The sequence below is a fragment of the Falco punctatus genome, assembly GCF_963210335.1.
Source record: "Falco punctatus genome assembly, chromosome: 1".
NCBI classification, from domain to species: Eukaryota; Metazoa; Chordata; class Aves; order Falconiformes; family Falconidae; genus Falco; species Falco punctatus.
The window spans coordinates 6,697,862-6,719,823 of NC_137580.1; the positions used below are offsets into that span (position 1 = coordinate 6,697,862).

The following is a 21,962-nucleotide window of genomic DNA, read 5'->3' on the forward strand; positions in this document are numbered from 1 at the left end:
GAAAACATTTGGAAGTAATGGTCCACTACAGCACACTGTGTGAGAGAGAGAATAGTATGAAATTTGTACCTCACAATGACTGTATATGTAAAGTAAGTATTTTACAAGCCTTGTTATATCAGATTACTTAGAAATGTGCGGGATTTGTCCCTTCTTTGAGTAGAAAGTAATGTTTCCTGTTTTCAGCTGTCTTACTGTTACCAGATCTATTGCTGTTGCTGCAGAAACAAAGTGAATACATCAACAAATCAACAAGGAAAGATTTATTTTTCTTAATAAGTTAAATGAATAGAAAATGACCCATCTACCGTGGTCTCATGCCTAAACTGGGAGTTAAAAACATCTAAATAATAGGAATATAACACCTTGCTGATACAATTTAAGCATTCAGAAATTCACCATATGCTTGACATATGCTAAAGGTCACAGGCAGCCAATGGCAAAACATAAGAGAGTTTCTAAATGTTATAAATAATAATCTTCCAGCTAAAAAGGCACTGAGCCCAACACGTAATAGATTTTAACACTGGAAGGACCTAAACTATGATTATCTTCTAGTCTGATCTTCTACAGTATTTGGACTGGTTGTAACCAATTACGCTGTTTTCCATATATCATCCACCCTCAGATAAACCGTCATCCCCTGAAAGAACAGTATGCAGATAACGTACAAGTTAATGCAGAAAGCATCTGGCTCCAGCCAGTAGGCAAGAGCTATGGCAGATTCCTTCCCTCTCAGCCCTCACCATAGGACCCTTTTCTCCATCCCACCACCCCATCTCCCACGTGCCCTTCCCTTAGCCCTTCCCTCCTGACACTTACGAGTCGATAACTCGGTTCGGCGTGGAGAGCTGTGATGGCTGCTGGAGGCATGAGGGAGCGACAACCATGGAAAGAGAGAGAAGAGCCATGGAGAGGATGGGGGAAGGCAGCACCAAACACCAACTGGGACAGCAGGACATAGAAACGGGAAAGGCTTGTCCTCACAAGGCAACGCATGGCATCTAGGAAAAAGTCACATTAACTTTTATTTCCATGGTTTGATGGCTCACTCTCCTCGTTGGGGTCAGGTTGGCACATGAAAGGAAACTGGAATTAAAAATCTCCTTGTTATTGTCACGTACATAATAACTTGTGCTGCAGAGCATTTCCTAAGTATGTTAAGTACATAAATATGTGTGATCAAGTTTATTTATATAAGCAAATGTCTATAAATATTGGAATTTCACATAAAATGTCAAAAGTTCATATTTCCATAATAAAGTAAGTAATTCCAAAATGAGCCTTGATTTACTGTGCTTTTGTGTGTAATAGTCTTCAGCACTTGAACCCATGTTCTCTCTTGGCTCATTTTTTCCACAGTAATATTCTAGTTTCCCCCCCATTTTCTTATTTTATCCTTTCCATACCCACAGGTTGTTCTCTTTATTAATTAAAAACACAACCAGAGTTAACATATACTAGTCAGCTGAATAATACAGCTTTTAGGCTGATTAGCCCATGAGCCCAGTCAGACATGAGAGCTCCTGAGCTCAGACTTTAGGAAGGAAGAAGAAGAAAAGGCAGGGGACACTAACTTAAAGCTCTCTCCTTCACCTACTTGTAAATACAATTTTTTTCCTGATAACTTTCTACCACTTTAAATGTTTGTAAAACTGCCAGACAGGTCATAGACAGATAGAGCCCAACAGCATAGTAACATCAGCTTTGTTTCCTCTAGCTCTCAGGTTTTGCCCAGTACAAAGGTACTTTCTTTTTTTTCCCCCTTTTTGTATTTTTTTAATCTTTACAATGCACATCAGCCTTCCAGTCAGCAAAAAAACATTTTGGCATGCACTTTGTTCTTCATTTTGATTTAGCTCATCCTTATTTGATACAGTACCAAAGCCGATTCCTAAAGTTACATTACAGCTGCAGGATATGACTCCTTGTATGATTAAAGTTTGGATCTCATGAAATGGGACTAATTGCATTAGGAAAAGGTATGTATGCATACCACAAAATATTTTTCTGTAGGCTGTATTATGCTTTATTAAAGCAAGAGCTGGGAATAGACACAAAAATTCAAGTCCAACTTTGGCAACTGAATCAGTAAACTAAAAGTTAGGAAGGGAAGAGATATGGAAATGTTATAGCTACTGAAGATTAGTTTAACACTTAAGAGGAAAGATACGTGGTTAGTCTTTGACATGAAAGTCATTCACTGTGCGGGTTCCAGCTCCTCAATACACTGTTAGTAACACTGTTCATTTTATTGATCAACAGATTATTGTTAGATTACTAGAAACCTGGCCTTGGGCTGATATAACAAAGCATATTATTGCCTTTCTTGCAATCCAGTGTTAGTCCATAAGCCAATGGACTTGTCATTGGTGGCAACGGCTACCAAGTAAATGGCGTTTTCCTATTTCAGCCTCTGGCAGTTACAAGCAAAATATTCTTGGGTAGAGGAGTGCACACGAGGTTTTTGTGCTGCTTTGAGAAAAAAAGACCTGGCCATTTGAAATCCTTACAGTTCCAAGGCTTCCTTAGGATGCAAATGCTTATCTCTTACTTCATAAGAGATGTGGCTTCTCTTAACGGAATATTTCAGTGGTAGATGGATCTGTCACTTCCCGTTATGTTTTGGTGGAAGACCACTTCATTACATTAAACAGGAGAGTTATATAAAAACTTTCAAGTATTATTTTTTTCTTCACAGAAAAAAAGGCTATTTACCAAATTTGAAAATCGTACAGGCATTTCTTGATTTTTGAGCTATTTTAGCTATTTTGAAGTTAGAAAGGGAATCTTCTAAGCTTAAAGGGAATGCATTTTTCAGTAAGGAGAAATAAACAAGATGAAACAGGAAACATCCAATCTTTTCTTCCCAAAACTTCTAAAAAATGTTAGGAATTTTTTATATCTTTGTATTATTTCCAGTAAATTTCTTAAACAATATTTTTATCCTTGCATCCAAATTGCAAGTGAGCTAATATCTAAAATAACCTTCTAGCATTCTATAAGAAAGATTTTCAAAAGAGATTGCTCATCTGCAGTTCAATTGTCTTTAATTATAGCCCAGAATAAGAGATAACAATTTCTTGCTCCCTCCCTCCTTTTATGGGAAGACGGACTGAATTACTTACAGTTACACTCAGCAAAATAATTGGGTCATTAAAGCAGAACTGGGCCACCTGCATACAAACACTGAGATTAAAAAACAAAAACAAAAACAAAAACAACAAAACAAAACTAACCCATACCCATTTGGCTGTCATCTGCCACTGAAAATGTCTAAAATCATCACTCACAGTCATGTTTGACCATGAAATCACTGTAACAGCTTGACATCTGCCCAACCTCTGTGGGTTGACCTTTATCCACTAGATACCCAACAGATACTTAAAAGACATTTTTCATACTATAATGACAGGATGCAACCATCCACAAATAAAATTTCTCACTGATGTTGCTACACCACAAGTGTTATGCCGTCTCTTGGGAAGGTGGATGTCTCAGCTCGTACTTTCAGAGCGATCAGAGGCTCAGGGTAGAAGGGAGGGAGCAAGAGGGCTGGTGTGAAGGATGCAAAGGAGTATCTCTGGGTACTCTTGTTGATGATTTACTCTGTTGTGGTAAATCACGGAGAAAAGGAAAGCATTCAGCTGGGATGGGTAAGACCTAGCATTATCTCAAAGCCTATTTCCATACCCTATCCAAAACCAGCTGGATGCTAAACTCAGAAACAGGCTTCAGAACAAGAACAGGAACATAACCTTCCCATCCCAAAGTGGATGCCGCAGCCATCAGGCTGCAGAGCTATGCTCCCTGTTGAACGCACTTGCACAGAGATGCATACCCTTCTATGTTCAAATAAAAAATGGGGACCAATAGGGACTCCACTCTTTAACAATTAAATAAATACATAAAATCATATTTAACAGAATTCTAACTTTTGACAGAGTTCTATGTGTCTGAACCTTAAGTGAAAGATTCAGGGTCTTTGTAAGTGAACTGAAATACCTTCACAGAGCCCAAGCACCAAAGAAACCACAGGGGTGTACATCTACTTATGCAGCATCCCACCAACAAGACAAAGTGATACAGCTCTCAGATCCTGGCATGCTTTCTCCAGAGCACACTCTCAGGCCCTTGCTTTGGCTGATCATTGCCCCGAGAGCTCCCCCCTGCAATGACACCCTGCGCCCCAAGAACCTCCTTACAGAGCTCCAAAGTCCCTTGGTCAGTTAGCTTTTAATTAACATGCTGAGGGCTCCCAGTTGCTTTGGCTGGTGAATAGGTGAAGTGGGCTTATGAATCCCCAGCCATCTTTGCTTTCTCTTCAGCCACTAACTCTGTCATTCATCTGGGAAAGAAATAAAAAGGATAGTCTCTGTCATCCAGTAAGATCCAAGCTACTTTTCAAAACGTAAACCCATTCTTTAAAAGAAATCCCATGTTAGAGTTCCCCAGAATGTGTCAGAACTGCATTTCACATCATAGGCAAAATGTTTTTTATTTACTCTGCTAGTAGTGCATTTACCTAGCTGCCCACAAGGAATAACTGTCTCACACATCCACTGGGATAACTACTTACATATGGCTTTTTGATTATTTCAGTGCTTTTGAAGGATTACTGTTTAGTGATTAAACTTTTTTTCTACTTGACATTTTTGCATGAATTCAACTGGGCTAGGAATTTATCATAACAAGCAGTAGCTATCCAGACTCTTTAGTTGATTCTTTGTCTATTTACTTTTAAAGATCACTGTTATATTTGATTTAGTCTAAGTAAACATGTGTGTCCCCCCAGTTTTTATTTTACTTCTCAGAAGTAAATTAAAAGAGAGTAATTCAACATTTTCTGGTGGTCTTCCAGAAAATGGGCATCCTTTCATCATCCAAAGTGAAAGAGAAAAAAAAAAAGAAAGAAGCTAATTCTAATTATATTTTGAGTACCTTCTCCCCACCCCCATTCTGATATTTAGGTGGAGTTTTTATTGCTCCTCTTTTCTACAAATTAGAGTAAGTGCTTTAGCAGCACAATCAACCTCGTCTATTATGGAAAGTGGTCTGGAACACCGCCAATTTGATACTTCATTATAAAAGCAAAAAGACTTGTACAAATACTTTCTCCTCATGAATTCTGCAAATTAAACTCGCATCAGCCTTTTAATACTAAATCCTATTTATTTTTCAATGTAACTTGTTTATGCTGAATACAGGCTGCATTTTGGCACTACTTCTCTATTTTGTTTCATTTCATCACATATGTCACAAGTAATCATCCAAAGCTATGAAATGGTCAAAGACAGATTACTGAACAATTTAAACAGTGGCTTTTAATACTGAGACAAATCAAACTGTCTTGTAAACCACTGCATTCAGTGAAGAATTGCATGGGATAAACTCCAGCAGTCAATAAACTATAATGGAATTAAAACCTATTGAAAATGCACCACTCTTGTTTTGATCTTATTTTTTAATCTTTCTAACTACCATGTCCAGTGCTATCTGTACTACCATGGATTAGATATGTGAGGAGCAGCCAGAGTTTTAACGGAATCATTAGACATTTTTCAGGCTGGAAATGTGGTTATATGTAATTTATTCTTCTTCATCTGTGTACTTTCATTTTTTCTCATGTTAAAAACAGTATAGGACGAAATCAAATTTTTAGTGGCATTCCTCAAAGAAAATGTGCTATTGCCATAACTTTGCCCACCGAGGAGGCTTGCTGTCCCACAAAGATCTTCCTAATTGACTCCCTTTTAAGCTGCCAATTACAGCACAGTTATTTCCTGAAGATAATGGATCAGAGCACAAAATCTCCATGAAGCGCTGTAACAATTCTTCAGATTTGCATGGGAAATGTCTGTCAGCTGCGAGGCTCAGGTAATTGCACTATTATCTCCCAAAAGTAGACAAAGCACATCTTTACTTTTCAGTTAAATCCATACAACCTTTTTTAAAAAAACAGCTGTATTCAGAGTCGCACACACGCAGCACTCTCTCTGTACTGCTCTCTCCAGCAGTCCACTGATGTAAAAAAACCTGGAGATTTGTTACTAGAAATAATACTGTACATGTCCTTTCATGAAAGTAAATGTGTACGTAAGATCTCAGATTATCTTTTCCACTACTCAACACGCATCATATTGTAATCTGTTTTCACCTTCATCATTATCAAAACTAATTTCTTACAAAAATGCAGATATTACAGGTGTTGCAAATAGATCCTTCAGTATATCAGGTCTGAGTTTGTTTTAAATGGAAGATCTTTTTTTCTTCATCTTATGTGTATTCTAACAATTAATGTATGTTCAAAGACATTACTTGAAACTTTTGCTTGTTTGCCACTGATCTAAATCACTGTATGTATTTATTTTTGAAAGCTTCTTACAAGTTTTTAATCCTCAGAAATCCTCTTGACAGCAATGATGTGATGGGAGGCAACCGTAATGATCTCTGTCTTCCACAAAGCAATTAGTTACTCAACTTGAAGAAGGATTTTCTTATTCCAAAGCGATCAGTATACCATGGCCCAGTGGGCTACTGTTGTTTACATAGTTTAATAAAATTCAAATCCATAATGTATCAGTATCTCTTTTTTCTTTTACCCTAAGGTAACCCAGTTCCACTGAGGCTGGGGGAATCATCCTTGATGTGCAGTACTGTTGTGACAGTGCTGCTCTAACCCTGCATTATGCGTGAGATTTATTAGCAATACAATTTTTTATTCAATCTCTTCAAACATTTCACAATCATTAACTATGTTTTCTATTCAAATAACTCTTTGCAAGAAAGTTTGAATGTGCCAGGGGTCAGGGTTTTCAGCTAGTACAAAAGAGAGCAGATCTGCTGAAGCATGAGGGAGCCACATCTACTTACTCAACTGAAGATGTGCCTTCTTCATGGCTACTCCCATTTTCCTGACACTCTCTGTCACTTGATTGTGAAAGCACTTCAAGTTTCATGAAAAGATATCATGCTTTTACTTCACACATTCAAATTATACTCAAGATCTAGCTCAAGTACTACTTTGCCTTTAAACAACCTTGCCAGATGAATATTTTGGTGGACATTACACATTAGTTATCAGAAATCTCTGGGTTTGTTTCCTAAACTAGAGAACCATCTGTGAGCAGTTGACTCTGCATCATCAATTCATGCCCTATTTGTTTCTTGCATTTGTCACTGTGATCTTTCTTAATTACTCTTCCAATTCTGGATTTTTTATTTGGGAAGATTACTGAACTAGTAATCTAATCTAAATTTGTTTTATTTCCATTCTATATACACTTTCTTCTGCTATTTAAAAATAGAGGCATTTTCAGGAAGAGTTGTAGGGGGTTTATCCTTACGACACCTAGCTTATTGAAGTCAGTTCTGTTGATAGCCAGGTCTTTAAACAATTAGTTCCCTTTTGCCACACCACAACTACCAGAAAAAAAGTTCCCACTATATAAATTCAACTAAAGCTCATTTTACTGCTGAACAGCTGGTTTAGAATGTAACTCTTTTATGAAGTGAATGGTGGTTTATGTTATATAGCATTAAATAATGGGCTTATGTTACGTCAAATGCATGGATTAAAAACCTAGGTACAAAACTCATTTGATGTGCAAGAAATCTTGGAAATCATATGTAAGGTGAAGTATGCTTGTTTCTAGTTGAGAAGGCTTCAAATACACAGTGATATTCTAGCTTCAACAAAGCTCTTCTCTTAGCATCTAATATTTACAACAAGCAGCATGCTGTGTATTCAAAGAATGTAAACTTTAAGATGCAACTACAAATATTTACTACAGATTAGATACATAAAGAGAATGATCTAGACATTTTTTTTTTTTACAAAATCCTCTGTTTGTATAGCCAGTAACAACACAGGGCACAAGTATATTTTCACAAGTAATGTCAGTTGCTGTCACTGCTTCTTCACTACTGTGACACAGTAGTTTCTCACTGATACCACAAAGTTGTATATAATGCAGCCTAGCAAGTGAGAGCTGCAACTTTTCGTGACCATACTAGCATACAACATCAGTAAATACATATGGCATGATTCTCACCTCAGTTGCTCTGTGTTTTGGGGGGATTAACTCACAATGCCATTATGTCAGTATACAGGTGACTTGCTGAAGCAAAGAAGTAGAAGGATGCCCATAGCGGTGTGAGAACCGTGCCTATGAAACAGAAATAATAACATGGACCATGGATAAATAAGAGGAGAGCAGGAAGACAGTACACCAGCTAGCAGAGTTGGTGGGGCACTCAGAGTGCAGTGCTCTATCACATAAAGCACTACACCCACCATCTCATTTCCTGAATTCCTGTGGTAGGATAAGACTCTGGGGGTAACATCATGTTCAGTTGGCACATGTGCCCTGTCATCTTAGATCAATGATTACTTGGGTCAGGGACGTTGTGCAAACTCACCACAGCTCTCTTCTTGCCCAGGTTTTCTCCCCAGGGATCTGGACCATTATGAAGGGTGCCATGAAGCGTTGGGGGTGGTCTTACCCTGACCCAGGTCTGGGATGTGCACCTACAGCCTTGGTCTCTGCTGGGCTTGTCACTAATGAACAAAAAAAGATGAAGGAAACGAAGGAAAGTGCCCTGGGTGCCACAGTTTAGACATAACCTCTTTGAGACAATACACAGGGCTGTTACTTCAAAAAGTACTACACTGGACCTGGTAGCGACATACCCAAACATCCTAATGTTCATAAGACACAGAGGGAATTATTGAGAACTCATTTACCCTGACTTTCATGACTTCCAGCCTTTCCTGGCACCCTTTGCTTCCATTGATAAGCTTCAGCTGTAGTGCAATAAAAGCTTCAAGCTCAAGAAAAATGATGCTGCTCTTGCAAGTTCTATTGCCCAAGTATGAACTGTAGTAAAACAGAAAAGGGGAAGAGAGGAGCAGGAAAATTTATACAGTATTGTAGAAATTCTCTTATTAATAGGATTGTTCCTGCCAAATGACACCACCTTCCATTTCCAAAAGCTGTTTACAGCCATTTCCAAACCTATTTAATGGATTTATTTTTTTTATCATGTCTACAATTACACTGCTCTTGCTAAATGGAAAGTCTGATTTTAAACATCTCCTGCTTTCATTTAGTGAAATGTCTCATTTGTATAATCCAACTGCTTCTGTTCCTTGGGAAGTATCCTGTTGTGTTTTGGGTTTGTTTTTAATTTAATGGGTTTATCTTTCGGACTGCTTCAAGGTCTATGCTTTTTCAGGGAAGATTGGGGGAAAGACAAGAGGAGAAGAGGAACCTCCAATGACAGTTCATCCCTTTCTAAAATGTTTTCTGAGTGAAGGTAATACAGCCTCTAAAAGGTGTCTGTCTCTCACCTTTGAGTAAAGAGCAATCTTTGATAAATACCTTAAACAAAATATCCCAGTTTCAGTGGTTAAAAATATACGAAATGCACCACAAACTAAAGCAATACTATGACTCTCGACTTGAGAGAAAAGATTCATCCTTATGAAGCAAATGTAGCTCTTAAATCCCATTTACACCTTAACGTTTGAGGATTTAGTAAAAGCTGCATTTCCTGGGTGGTAACTTTTTCTTAGGCTACAACCTTATAATACACTATTTTTCCAGTAGAATTCACATAACAGAGATACTTTGACATAAAATGTAAAGTTCCTTTTATCAATGGAATAATGACTATTCCATAAATTATTTCAGTCCAATTGCGGTGCAACAGTTGTACTCCACAGCTGATCAAGCAGGACATGCTGCTTTAAAAAAAAAACAACAGTAAAGCTTTTTATCTTGCATTCTAAAAATATACTGACTGCTTTCGTAGACCGGAAAACAAAAGTACTCCCTTCAAATTCCAACCACAATTTAGAAGGGTGCAAAAGAGCAAAATGGAGTCCCATTTAAAAAACCACATATCTTTGAAGTCTGTGAAGAATTTCCTTATTCTAGAGATTTTAAACACAGTGCCAGCAGTCATCCCTTGTACAGCTACTTCTCTGAAGTAGCTCCAGTTCCAGTAGAACTAACTTCCTCCATATATCTCTACCTGAAAAGTCTGATGAGGCTGTCACCAGAAAACCTCAGGAGCCAAGGGTCCAGATCCTCAAAGATGGATCAGAGGGAGTGAGACACCTTAACATAAATTGGGTGCTTTTGCAGATCTGTGTCTAAATTGTTTATTATTTCTAGTGACACATATAAGTAGTATTGTGAAAATGTCAAAGAAATTGTAAAGGAAAACCATCACACTGATTTGAAAACTACCTATTTGGAGTCACCATTTACAGCACTCAGTGCTCACGCTATGCAAAAACCTCTCTGGAGCATGACTGAAATAGTCTATTAAATCAGGTTCAGTGATCTGCAATGTTTTTAGCATGGATCCATTCATCAAATAAAAAAATCAGGTTTAAATTCCTGTATATGAGCCCAAGGCTAAATTTCTCAACTTTGGTAGCTGGTCACGGCATTAAGCAGGTAGAAGACAGGTGGAATTAATTCAGGTCAGGAGTTAATACTCTGTATGCATAATTGCGTCTAGAGAGGAGAGAGGAACTCAACTACAGTTGTAGAAGAGAAAATTCTGTCCCAGACTGCCAACACCTTACATCCTACCTACGTACACTGCATTGTTTCCTATGGATGACGTTCCATCTCTAACTCAGCATCATCCGGCACATGAAGAGCATGCTGGTTTTAAATCACCACAGCAGTTTCAAATTGAATTTGTCACCTACAGCAATGATAGTAATATTCATTTGTAAACAATTTAAATTCCACCATACTAGAACATACAGTTCAAAAAGCTCAGCAGACAGTAAAAAAACCCAAACAAACAAACACAGGTCTGTATAGGAGGCAGGCATGTTATGTGCCATGCTTTCTTTACAGGTTGTTGCAAAGGAGCGTACAAAAGACTACTACAGTGTCTCCCACCATCCCAAGGGAACAAGCCTCTACAGGAGCAGCTGCAACAGACAAAACAAGTACAGCGGAAGCCTCGGAAACATTCTTCCAACTCCCATCCTTTTTGGAAGGGCTAAAAAGACAACTCCTGTCTCCCACCCCTTTAAGTTACAAGTTAATTTCAGGGAAAAAAAAAAAAAAAGAATTCTGAAGAGCTTTCCCATCTGCCTTGTGTAATTTAATTTTCACTTCAGATGTAAAGGACCTATAGCCAAACTCCACACTTGTTTACAGCAGTGTATTCCCGTATTTACTCAGTTATAACTAAATCAAAGTTTTCTGCCCCAGCATTCTGTTTACCTGACTCACTTGGCTCCTTTTACAGTGCCTTTAGTGACACATCCAAACATTTTGTGGTTGGTAGCTGTCGTCTCCTAATCTTTAGTGACAGCTCAGCTTGATCTGTGGTGTCTTCTAGGCTTGGATAGAAAACAGAAAACAAAATAACTTTTTTTCTCCTTTTCATCGTCATTTTTCCTCATTTTTTTACTGAAGGTTCTTCTCAACAATGGTTTTCTGGTTTTCACTTTTAATGACTGTGTTTTCAAACTCTGAATTTTAACTGCTCCTCCCCATGGCCTGAAATGTTTCTCAGCATTTACACATGCTTAGGGAAAAGTTATCTAGTGCTAAAGACTTTAAATAAATTATTTTTCTATATTTATCAAAGATGCCTGATGTAGTAAAATTGCTGTAAAAAGAAACAAGTAATTTTTTCCCCTCATTTTGCCTCACCCCCTTGGCTTTCCATTTTGGAAGGGAAAGACAGCTAAAGACAGGAGCTCAACACTGAAGGAAAAGCACGATGAAGAACGCTCTCGAAAGATGGTCTGCAAGACAGACCCCCAGTAGTTTTGAACAGCTCTGGTCACTTGTACTCATACAACTGAGAAGAAAGGAAGAATTTATCAAGCCGACACTAGCCTCCTTGCTCTGAGTGCAGAGACCTATCAATTTCTGTCTCTTGGCTAGTCTTTGTAATAAATATAGGCTTGGTGTGTAATGAAAACCAGCTGAGTGTTTCTCAAGGTACAGATGCTTTCTTTTCTTCTGATTCCAGCTAAGATTGTTCTTACTCTTCATAATCTCTCACAGCTGCCAAAAATCCATCTTATCATTGCATGAGGTGAAGTTTCCATTAACAGCTATTATGGTAGCACAGGTCAGGCGTCCAGTGTCAAATGAGCTGCTAAAGAGAAACACTGTGCTAGAAAATGCTGTACTAGAGAGAAAAACTCAACTGAGGTGTGTTTTATTATTAATTTGAATAGTTTTTATGTGCAGATGTGGCTGTGCTGTGCTGCTGACAGACTGATTTCTGATGTCCTGGAAAAAGCAAAGGAAATTTGGGGTGTGGAGGAAGCGGGAATATACAACCACTTGGCTGATTGAAGAAAAATGTTAATAGTTTTGATGATGCTCGGTTTTCAGGATGTCAGCCAAGCAGACTGACTGCCCCTTCAGGTTGGAGGGCTCTAATGAAAGAAGCTCTGACCGTAAACACCACTTGAAATTTTAACAATCAGATTGCTGCAGGTGAGGTGCCTGACTCCCAGTCAACACAGGGGAATAAAATAAAATCAATTATAATAATAGTCTCACGTTTCCAATCACTTAATGGAAAATGAGAAGTGTCCCCCAAAAAGAAACAACTCCATCTCAAATATTTTCATTTTAAAAAGTTCTTCTTCCAGTAAAAGCACCTAAATTGAACACATCCTTTGTTGATAGTGAATGACAGTATTTTAATACTCTTCTAGCATGATGATGGTGTAATTTTCTTTTGGAATTACCTACCTGAAAGTGCCTATTACTGGAAGACATTTTGAATATTAACATTGTGTATGTGTCTTTATAACTATCTATCTATATGATAATTGTACCAAAGCTATAATCATACAGGCGTATGCACTGTGTGGGCACCAAATGTTAATTGTCAGTGTGCTACGATCTGAACAAAGAAGTAAGCAGATAAAAAAATTATGTTTAATAAGTTTAGGACTTGTTTTACAAAACCCCCCAATTTTAAAATAATGAAATGCATTCTTATTTGGGGAACTGTTACAAAAATATTAACTGTCATATATATTTTAAAAATTACTTTTGACATTTAAAAACACAAAGAAATTCAATATTTTCTTAAAATACAGGCTACTTTCCAAAGTATCAAACATTAATTCTTTCTACAATACCTCAACATTGCAGGCCCTCCATGTGTTCCGGCACTCAAAGATTCCTACAAGCCCTTTATCACCCATGCTCAAGGGCCTTAAATATACAACTACAGACAAAACTGATCCTAAACTGTCAAATTAATTTGCCTAAGATGGCAAATTAAGAGCACAGAGAAAGCTACAACTTCCTTGAACTTCCTCCTTCTTTGTGTGGAGAATAGGCGAGGGCACTTTGCTAAAGAGTAATTTACCCTATAAGCACTGTGCACAGGCACAACGTAGCGTGTGGAGCTATTCTTTCCCCCTGGCCTGTAATTCTGAATATGTACTCTACCAAACCATGCCAAAGCTATCAGACACCAACACGCTATTGCAATATCTCAGCAACATCCTGCTTAGCGAAGGTCACCCTTCCTCTACCAGAAAGTCACACCTTACAAGATGATGGGTCAGTCTCTATGGAGAATGAGGCTTCTTTTGTCAACCACTAGCATTTTACGTAGCATGGGAAAGAATTTCCCACACCGAGACATGAAGACCCTGCACTGAATTTAGTCCCATGTTATGCAGCTTAAAAAATCCCTACTGTATTTAAGCCGTTACAAAGCTTTTACAAAATTACAAGGAAGTACATTAAAACCCATCTTTTCTGACTGCATCTGCACCTCTGGCAGTAAAACAGAGCAAATCCAGTACCAGGACCAAGGCTCTACCACCAGTACTTGGGGAGCAGCTTATGCTCAAGAGAAAATAGGCAGGTGCTCTCTGCCAATGCCATCACCACAGCCACCATGACCCTGGGGTCCCACAGGCACTGGCAGAGACGGAGCAGTATGGGCTCTGGAGGATAACGGGGAAGTGAAGGGCATATCTGTAGTATCTTCCCAGAGCCCCACATACCTAACTCTTACTCTGTGCCTTCTACAGTGAAGAAAGTCTGAAATAATACAGGAGCAGAAGATGCAGTACTAGGTAGTTTTTTCTACCCTCCTCCCACAAAGGGCACTATGTTGCAAGCAGAGGTGGAAATTTCAGTGCTGAAGAGAAATCATCGCTGAAGTAGACTGCAGCCACTCAGCACAGAGATATACTGTCTCCCTTAGTGCTAAAATTTCAAGGAAGGCATTAAGTCATAGATCTGATTCAAAAGGATGTTGAGTAAAACCCCATCCTTTACATGGATTAATGAAAATATTTTTCATTTCTCTCACCTACACAAAATCTTGTTTTATAGAACATGTGGTTGACCTATAGACACCAAAGCGTTTGGTTGGGGTTTATTTCTTTTCCTAACTGGGAGAAGATTTACATGTATGTCAGGATTTCTGGTAGAAATCTGGTCTCTTTCAATGTATACTGATAATAGGAATACCCGATTAATGAGCATCTCAGTTGAATTAATGGAAACAAGGCATCAAAGTAAAAATGTACAGCACTGAACACAAGAAAAGAAGATATATTCTGCTATTTAGAATTGCACTTTGAGTAACCGTAACAGGTCACTGAGAACATTTCTCAAGATTTTTTTACACTCAAATCAATCTTCTGTAACCCGTGTTCTGATCCTCAATCCTGGGGTTCTCCTTAAATGTAAGACTGGGTTTACACAAGGTTAAAATGGTTCAACAGTTAAAGCAGTAAAAAGGATTTAACAGTTGGACTTGGTCTTCTTAAAGGTCTTTTCTAACCTAAACTATTCTATGATTCTAAAACATCAGCACTTCTACTGTCATCTCAAAATTACAAGTGAAAAAGCAGTAGGTATGCATGCATCTCTGACAAAATAATTTTCAAGGCCTCTGTACTTTAGCACATTTCTGTCTTCCAAGTAAAAAAGGGAAGCCAAACGCATCCTGAAGGCAGAACAAGATGGACAAGGATACTTTTTCCAGGGTTGACTGAGGAAGACTGCTACAGCCTTTGCATCAGTTGCTGCTTCCTTTAGGGCTGGCAATCTGCTAAACTGCCCTTTAAATCCCAAAAGGATTGAGAGCATTTGGCCAAGCTGCAATCTCTTCTCACTCTCTTTCTCATGCGTACTCTCTTCTTCTTAAAGAAGGGAAGACTTGATCACCCTGCTTCCAAATAGGCAGAGAGAGAGTTAGGAAATGCCATCCGAGGTGGCGAGGACCCCTGAGAAACTGTAACACAAAACAGTACTGGATGACACCAAACAGCAACACAAGTATGACAAATCTGAGACAGTAACTGAAATCAAAAAGTAGGGAAAACCAAACTAAAAAAAAATTTTATCATCAAGATGTAACTGTAGGCATGAGTGCGACAGGAAGCTGTGGAGATAAAAATGGAAGGTAAAGTTATGTAAGATAAACATCAAAACTAGAGTGGAAATTAATGTTAAAGATGTTTGGCTTTTATCAGCATCACCCTTGATTTAGCTCATGATTCTTTTGCTTACTTAGTATACACATTTCTTTGTGACTACCACCAAACACCAGCGGCTGTAGATGAAAGACTTTGGGTATGATTTAGTGTGGCAGCTCCTGTATTCTCTCTAGTTTCTCTCTTCCTCACAGTATGAATCCAACACATTCATATGCACTGGAGCAGAAATAACAGTATTTCCAGTTAAAACTGTTATACAAATTAAGTTCTGCTTTGTTGGTTACTATTATGTCAAGAATTTTTTTTTTTTTTCTGAGAATTTTTTAATAAAAGTAAGATGTTTCCATCCATGTTCCTCAGCCAAACTTTTGATTTCATTAAAAATTGAAAGTATGAAATTTGTTGAAAAAATTTTTGAATTGAAAAAATATTACCACAGTTGTGGTACAGATGCCTTATCACCACATTATCCTCCCCAATTAGGGTCTTTGATGAAGCAACCTCTCTTCTGTTGCCTTACAATCCCTTCTTCTATTGAAGCACCTGGTGCTTCATGAGAGATGGCTGGGCCCTGGCCGCAGGGGAATAGAGGTGCATGAAACATCCCATGTAGTTTTCCCTAGTTGTCATATCCACACTTCCAGACAGATTTTTTCATTGAGGTACCTTTGGGTTTCTCTCCACAGATAATTGAATTTCCAAGTAAAACATGAAATGCACAGTTTTATATAAAAAACCCACCAGCTTTGATATATAGTTTTCAACCTGTCCTACTCATTATTATACACTTAGTATTTCCATATGTGCTGAGGAGATGATATTATACCTGGGTCAATCATATACACGCTGAAATACATAACTGCATCTTGAGCATCTGCAAGATAGTTCTGACAGACCTGGCAAACAACATGGGAGCTTTACCAGATCCTTGTTTCCAAGTTTAGTAACTGGAAAATAAAAGCATCTTGATGCATCAGGGCAGTAGAGCAAAACAGTATGTACTGACAGCGGCTGAGCTGGTTTTATTCTTTATATAAGTAGAACGTTGCATGGCTTATTTTTCTGTCAGTGAGCCAGAAGTTCATAGGTACTGGGGCTAAGTTGATCCAGAGGTTACTGGAAAAGAATTTCACTCACACCGCAGCATGCCCTCTCAGCACAATGCTGGCTCCTTCCAGCATCTACTTTCTTCTCCCCTCCACGTCCTTTACGTTTTTCATTATTACTGTTACATTCAATAAGGTAGCAACATATGTGTTATTTTTTCCCGGTCCAGCAACAGTAAGTGTTAAGTAGATGATAGTTCCAAAATGCAACGTGTATATCATATTTTGTGACTAACACAATCTCCCAATCAGGACATTTTGATCTTCCAGTTATAGCTAGGGACTTTTTCAGGAAATGATCTTTTTACATGCTCTCATAAACTCTCAGAATGTCTGGTTTTGGTTCACTCTGCTAAAGAACACCAATAGTTTCTCTTTGGTTTTCCAGTGTATGTTTATTGAGCTGATAAAGACTGCAAGATGTATTGAAAGAAACACTTGGTTTATTTTATTTTATTTTGGCAGTGATAAGAGAGTGGAATCTATTTTAAAACCAGGAGAAAAATAATTGGCATGTCCCAGTTATATTACATTTTATACATATGCATACATGAATGCATGCACACAGTGATATTAAAAAAAGAAAAAAAATTATGGGTACCTTCCTGACTTGCAGCCAAGCCACATAAATGCTAGCCAGTTCGTGCATTTAATTGTATCAGCATATAATGGTAGACAGATTTTCTTCCCTTCTGGGCTGCAGCATGAGAGGAAGCTTTCATAGGAAACAGGGGAGCACAAGGTAAGGGGAGCAAAAGACCTCACTTCCATTGTAAAACAGAGATAGATTAAAAAGCATACACATCTAGATGATACACCGAAACACAGTGTCATGCCCTCCGTATAATTTATAGAATACATGCCTGAACTAATAAATGCCTTAGGGAATAGTTAGTGGTGAGTGGAAGCCTTGCTTAAGTGCAGTGGTTACATTAAAATCAGCCTAGACTAGCTCATGTTCTGGTTTAGGTACAGGCAACAAAACAGAAGCTGCAGTTGAAAACTCAGAAAATCTGCTGAACTTTCAGCCCTCTTTGTGTCTGTCTCCTTTTTCACATACACGCAAACACATGCACAAACACACCCCTCAGTAAATTCCAACCAGGAAATAAAGAAAATTGCTTAAAGAAACAGATATTGCTGTCTTGTTACTGTGGTCAGCTTTCAGCAGGGTATGCAAAAAAAATACACTTTATGGCTTTTAAGCTTAAAACTCATGTTAAAGAACAAAAAAGTCTGCAAGGTCTTTATCCGGTACATTGAGTTGAAGGTAAGGTCATTGCTTGCCAGCAGGCTATGACTGACTCTAATTAAACATTTTTATACCACTCATCTGCTGCTGGGGAACATGTCATTAAAACACAGGAAACATTAATCTGCAGATTAATGCTATAAAAAGAAAACTTTTACTCAATCTTTACTTCCAATTAAAAGAAGCTTACAAAACATTAACCCTTAGAATTCTACAATAGCACCACCTAATAACAGCTCCAGGTGGAGGTTTGCCTTTGCTAACTGCCTGTTTCTTCATCTAGTCACACCAGTTTTGCCTCGGTGTATCTGAGCTACATCTACTTACAGCACGTGTACTGATCTGGTCTTTTGCCTGCATCATCACAGATCTTATATTAGGGAATTGAATAAGTGTATTTACTACATTTTGACTATTCGGAACAGATTTCAAATACTTTTCAGAAAAATGGTGGGTGATCTCTCTATAAACCCCTATGTCTTAGGAGCACAGCGTATACTATTATTTATTCATTATTTATCAACCACTGTGGTCCATCTTGAAGCAATTGCATTTCTGTGTGAAGGCATCTCTATGCTAGCTCCATCTGCTTATAAGACCACGCAATTTTTTGGACTCTGTTTTAAGGTAGGGGGGAAGAGGCAAAAAGAGATTTATGGAAAGACGCAGTTTTCTATGCTCTTGTCTATTTACCAGCAGTATGCAATTTACTGTTGGTTGTGAGGTGCTGTTTAGTCTCTTGAACCTCTAGTTCTCTCATCGAATCCCCCATTTATTCTCTTTCCTTTCTGTAAGGAACGATGTTTAAGATCAAATCTTTTAAAAAGGAATTTATAGCCACTGTGATTAGCAACACTTGATTGAGAAGGTATAACTAGTAACGTTCATTTTGTCTTAATACGCTGCTTAATTTGAGGAGTCCTTTACATTTTTAGGGCATTTGCTTCCTATCGGTATCTATATATGAACATGTATAGATGAAGAAACAGAATATTTCCATGTTACACCATCTCAGTCTGCACATTTAGAAATTTAGCACACAGTTTCAACAGTAGCATATTATCACTGCTTTTACTTTTCAATCTTTTTTTTATATATATATATATATAAATGTCTGTCATCCAGGCCTCAATGTTACACAAGCATTTAGTTAAACTAGTTAAACAAGATCAGATTGTTGCTGGAACCATGTTGGAAGTATTTACAGTAAAACTCATCTGGCTTCCAGTATTGTTCTGAAGCTGAAATTCAGACCAGTCTTGAAAGTTCACAGAGGTTCATTAGCTTATTTGAGCAAAACCTAGGCTCATTTTCAAGTAGGCTTTGGCTCATATTTAGTCCTAGATAAAGGGCACAGTACGATAGTGATAGGATTAAAATGTCTTGAATGCAAAACCTCTGTTCACTGTTATGATGTGGAAGAGAAACATTGTTTTGGTTACCCATTCAACGCTCATCAAATCGGTCACTCACTTTCAGAGGGAGGTTTGCTGCTTATGCTCACCAATACTCACCATGAAGCTAAAGGATTTACACAGTCCGCTAAGAAGAAAATACATATCATGGGCAAATGAAAACATTGCCCGTTGTTTAGGAAGTAAAAATGTCTCCTAAGCTGGGAAAAGCAAAGTATATTCTACCTTAAGAGACAAAAAATGAAAATAGCATCCACTAAGTCCTCACATACTTCAGAATTTATTTCATATCATTATCATCACTTAATGGATTTATACATCAGTTGTTTCTTTTTGTCCATTAACCGAATGACCCAGATTTTGCCGCAGATCAGATCCAAACAAAAATCTTTCTAATCATACTGGAATGGAAGACGCTTAATGAAGTTTAAGGATACTCTGTAAACCTGGTTTGTCCTACCATGCCAGATTGCATGTTACTAATCCACAGAGAGTTACAGCTAGTTTGTCAAGATTAAACAAGGGAGGAATGAAAAAGTATTATTACCTCCTCTGAGGATTCAAATCAGTTTTCAGTCTGCTGTGATGACCCTGGCCACCTTCAAGGTTCCCTGGAGAAAAGAAGAAAAGGAAATTAATAAATAGGGATTCATAAAGACAGCTGCAGCTCTAAACAACATCTACTGCTCTCTTTTTTCACCCCTTAGTATATTGTGAAGAAAGAATGCCTCATCCATATGAAAATATAATAAAATTCATATGGGTTTTTTATATGGAAAAGGTATGTAATTAGTTATAGTTTAAAATAAAACATGAAGACTGGATGAATGTATGCTCACAGTAAAATAAAAAGCAGCACTTCTTGCCTTTTTTTTTTTTTTTTTTTTTAGAAAGGCTCTTTTAAAAATCCTAGTAAAACCAGCAGATGGACTAATTTCATTTAAGCTAAAAATAGTACACAGCCAGAGAAAGTTAAATTTGTGTCTCACTTCATAGGGAGTGTCAACCATACATTCAGAGGGATTCACTGTTTTGTTGGCCGCTTGGGATAGGTATCATGCCAGACGGATCGCATCACATCACAGCAATGTACTTTTTCATCCCAGTTCCTCTGGCATCTTTGCCTAGGAATCAAACACATACCTTTACTGCTTAACAAATCATTATCTTTACCATTTAATGCTTAAGAAAAGAGGACCAGAGGTCTCATTTGAATATTGTCCATGCAATTTTTAGCTCACTCCCTGGGTCCACTTTGGACTCTCCCAGCCAGGTCTCTTCAACACAAATGTGGAATACAGGACTCTAATCCTACAGCAATGCAGACTCAAGGAGTCACTACTCTATGACTGGCACTAGAAGCTCTTCCCTAGTTTGTGCTTAAAGATATAAATACAATTGAATGGATTTGTCCAAGACACGGCAGCATTTTCAGGAGGCAAGAAAGGCTTTTAGGAAACAGTCTTGCTCTGTGACCTTTTGGGACATTAGAAAACCTTATGGACGTTTAATCTGTACATCTTCACATATGACCGAGTCCCATTTCCATACATACTGTTTCGCTGTACTGCCTCTCTTTTTAAACAGATATGTCATGACATATCAAGAAAATTTCACAAAATTCCAGGTTTCATTGAGGATACTGTGATAAACTGTAAAAATGACTGACCACCAATTTAAAGAAAAGATCTACTCTGTCTAAAAAAGTAGAATCCACTAGTTTTTTGTGTTTCTCCTGCTCAGCTATATGCAATTTTTGTACTTAACCGAAGCATTTTTCTTTCTTTCAGCTCAGTCTGGAAACGATCTTTCCTGATAGTTCATCACAGAGCAACTGTAGCTTTTTTAAAGCATAATTAACATACAAATAAAGAATAAATAACTTGGATTCCTGTTATGTCACTTTACAGATACACTTTGCAACATACCTTCTCTGAAAAAAAATATCCAAGCCCTCAAACAGGATCAGAGAAAAAGCTATTCTGAATCACCGCAGGAAGAAAAACTCAAAACCAAAACACAAAAGCAATGTCCTTCTCTCCTTCCCAAGAGAAAATACAGATCGACTGTATTGGCTTTGCGTGGCAAGATTTTGGGGGGCGGTGGTGAGTGCAGGGGTGGCTGCTGTGAGGAGCTGCCAGAAGCTTCCCCCATGTCCAGCAGAGCCGATGCCAGGCGGCTGCGAGTGGGACCCGCCGCTGGCCGAGGCCGAGCCCCGGGGCGATGGTGGCAGCGCCTCTGGGGCAGCGCGTTTAAGAAGGGGGGAAATGGCGCAATGGCAACTTCAGCTGGGGGGAAGAGTGAGACTGTGAGAGCAGCAGCCCCGCAGCCCCCGGGCGGGTGCAGGAGGCCGAGGGGCTCCAGGCCCTGAGCAGATCCCCCCGGCAGCCCCTGGTGCAGCCCCCAGCGGGGCAGGCTGTGCCCCTCAGCCCCGGGGAACTGTCTCCCGTGGGGGGGCCGCAGGCTGGGGCAGGGCAGGGGGCGAGGGGCGCCCACCGAATTCGCCCTGTCCCTGCCCTCCTCAGCTGTGCCAGGGGGAGGTGGGAGAGACATCCAGCATTAAGTTGAGCCCGGGAAGAAGGGAGGGTAGGGAAAAGTCTTTTTTCTGATTTGAAAGGTCATAATTTCAACTAATTTCCCCAAGCGGAGTCCGTTCTGCCCGTGCGGTAACTGGTGGGCGCTCTCCCTGCCCTTACCCCGACCCACGAGCG

The 21,962-nt window shown here is 38.7% G+C and overlaps 1 long non-coding RNA gene across 1 annotated transcript in view; it reads right to left on the bottom strand.

Moving 5' to 3' along the window:
* The window catches only part of LOC308058268, a 144,936-nt gene that overhangs the window by 95,431 nt on the left and 27,543 nt on the right, over positions 1-21,962 (bottom strand). The window contains exons 2-5 of the long non-coding RNA XR_013925751.1: positions 20,241-20,375; positions 19,799-19,862; positions 8,425-11,377; positions 823-8,168 (exon numbers count right to left, since the gene is read on the bottom strand). This is a non-coding gene — a long non-coding RNA (uncharacterized lncRNA). The remainder of the gene's footprint in view (positions 1-822; positions 8,169-8,424; positions 11,378-19,798; positions 19,863-20,240; positions 20,376-21,962) is intronic.